Source organism: Propithecus coquereli, unplaced genomic scaffold, assembly GCF_000956105.1.
Source record: "Propithecus coquereli isolate 6110/MARCELLA unplaced genomic scaffold, Pcoq_1.0 Scaffold239, whole genome shotgun sequence".
Taxonomy (NCBI): Eukaryota; Metazoa; Chordata; class Mammalia; order Primates; family Indriidae; genus Propithecus; species Propithecus coquereli.
Window position 1 is genome coordinate 3277274 of NW_012147941.1, and position 2948 is coordinate 3280221.

Consider the following 2948-nt stretch of genomic DNA (forward strand, 5'->3'; position numbering starts at 1 on the left):
CGGCCGGGCCCGGCCCATGGCTGCGGCTCGCAGCGACTCCTGGGCGGCCCCAGAAGCGACTCGCGGCCCGCGCGGGCGGGGCCGGGGGCGGGGCAGCCGAGGGCCCGGGCGGGGTCTGCCCCGGGTGGCACCGCGGACCCGGGCGGCGCCTGGCGCGGGGGCTCATCCGCAGTGGGCGCCGGTAGGTGCCGAGCGCGTCCGCACCGCCCGCGAGGGACTGCCGGCCCCCTCCCTGCCTCTCCGCGCCTCCTTCCTGTTCTGCAGTTTCCCAAACCTACCCCAGGCCCTGCGGCCCATCAACTGCAGCCTGGGGACTGGGACGAAGAAGGGGCCGGGGCCGAGCGGGCAGAGGGCCACACGTCCCGCGGGGTCCTGCGGGGAAGGCGCCGCAGTGGGCACCAAGGCCTCAGGTCGACCTCCGTGGGCAGGTGTGAGGGGGCCGGGGGAGGGCACAGCCCGTCCTCCAGCCGCTGAGGGGCGCTCACCCTCCGTCCTTATCCCACCTGTTTTCTAACATTTCTTCAGTCATCTACAAGAAAAATAAAAAGAAATTCCTTCCTGTCGGCGTCCAGTTGGAGGGCCGCCTCTGCAGAGTCCTCAGTTACGGAGAACTACCTTGTTCCAGGCACAGGGGGTCCAGCCCCCAAACCTTCATCTGCTGGGCCCGATGTCCACATCTATAGGGAGGAGTGGGAAGGGGCCCTCCTGGGGGCGGGGAGGCTGCAGCTGTTACCAAACACCCTCTCCTCTGCAGGAGGCATCCTTGGCGAGGAGCCTCGGGAACCCGGGTGGGTGGAGTTTGAGAAAATATTTTCATGCCTGTCAATCCCCAGGAGCCTTGGTTCCTTGGGGGTCCCCTCCATTGTATGTATCAAGGCCTCCAGGAACCCCAGGGATGGCTCTGTCTGCACTTTCCCAGGAGAGGGCGGCAGCTGCAGAAGCCTCTAGACAGGAGCTCTGAGCCCAGGGAGCCGTCTTTGCAGACGCCCACCACCCCCAGTGCTTGTGCACCTGTCCGGTTTTGGGAGCTGGGGTGTCTGATGGGTACTGAGCACCGCCTACGTGCTAAACTTGGAGTTGGGCCATTTACGAGGGTTGTCTCATTTTGTTCTAAAGCTGCCTGGTGAGGTAAGGATTGCTTGCCTGAGCTCTGGCACCCAGGTACCCAGGTCTGTCTGAGTCCAAATCTCCTGCATCCTGCCTCTCAGGCCTCCCAAGGATGGCCCAGCTGACTGAATTGGGGGCAGGAGGTTTGTCTCTATGGCCAATTCTTTTTTTTTTTTTTTTTGAGACAGAGTCTCACTCTGTTGCCCCAGCTAGAGTGCCATGGCATCAGCCTAGCTCACAGCAACCTCAAACTCCTGGGCTCAGGTGATCCTCCTGCCTCAGCCTCCTGAGTAGCTGGGACTACAGGCGCACACCACCACACCCGGCTAATTTTTCTGTTTTTGGTAGAGACGGGGTCTCGCTCTTGCTCAGGCTGGTCTCGAACTCCTGACCTCAAGCAATCCTCCCGCCTCAGCCTCCCAGAGTGCTAGGATTATAGGCCTGAGCCACCTCGCCCAGCCTCAGTGCCAATTCTGTCCTTTGGTAGCCAGTGACGACAGCACCATGCAGGCAGGGCCCTGTCTTCCCAGTGCTGCACAGGGCTTGGCACATAGTGAGCACTCTGCTGTCTGTTGGATGAATGACTCCCAGGGATCTTCCAGGGCTGTGGGCTTGACCCAGCCCTTGCCCTGTGCTCTGGCCCCATGTCCTCAGAGTGACCCACTGAGGGCCTGACATCTGGTGTTGGCTTCCGAAGGTTTCCAACTGTGCCACTTCCAAGTCATTATTTTTTATTTTTTATTTTTTTGAGACAGAGTCTCTCTCTGTTGCCTGGGCTAGAGTGAGTGCCGTGGCATCATCCTAGCTCACAGCAACCTCAAACTCCTGGGCTCAGGTGATCCTCCTGCCTCAGCCTCCTGAGTAGCTGGGACTACAGGCATGCGCCACCATGCCCGGCTAATTTTTTCTGTGTATTTTTAGTTGTCCAATTAATTTCTTTCTAATTTTAGTAGCGACGGGGTCTCGCTCTTGCTCAGGCTGGTTTCGAACTCCTGAGCTCAAACAATCCGCCCGCCTCGGCCTCCCAGAGAGCTAGTATTACAGGCGTGAGCCACCGCGCCCGGCCCCAAGTCATTATTGCTAATGTTTGGGCACACCCTGTACAGGACAGATGCTATTAGAAAACCAAATTCTGTTCTATCAGGAAGCAAACTAACAGAGCACAAAGCAGGTTAGCAGGGGAAGATTGATGAGCTAAGGCCCCTGGAAAATAAACAAGGGAAGTTTCCTTTGCCAGATTACTTTTATTTTTTACACTTGCTTTTTGTTAAAGACACAGATGCCCCACTGGTCCTTGCTGCCCAGCACCGAAGAGATGGGCTGCGGGGGCTTGCTGGGGTGCAGGGTGCCTCTCAAAGCTCCAGAGGGCGCAGAGCAGGTGGGTTTATGAGACTTGGCTCAGGTCAGCAAGCCTCTGGGAAGAGGACCAGTCCTGAGGTCTGGAGTCCAGCTTTGAGGAGAATCAGCTCTGGGCACTGGCAGTGGGGCAGGGCCAGGTTCCTGCTGCTGGGCACCCTTCCTGGGAGGGCTTGTCTCCAAACCAAGACCCTGGGCAGAGCAGGGCCTTGGGAGATTGGGCCAGTGGGCAGTTCTGGCCGGGGGTGGCCCTACAGAATGTCTTTGGCACCTTTTTTCTGGCTCCTCCAGTGGGCAAGGGTGGCATCTGGGAACTGGCAGCAAATGGAAACCACGGCAAGGTAAGTGATGCATTGGCCATGCACGACATTGAGGGTCTCGGAGGTTAGCAGGGAGCTCATTCATCTGGTCAGTAACTATTTATTGAGGGTCTACTGTGCTTTGTGCTGGAGATCAGGGGTCCATCAGAGAACAAAGCGGACTTT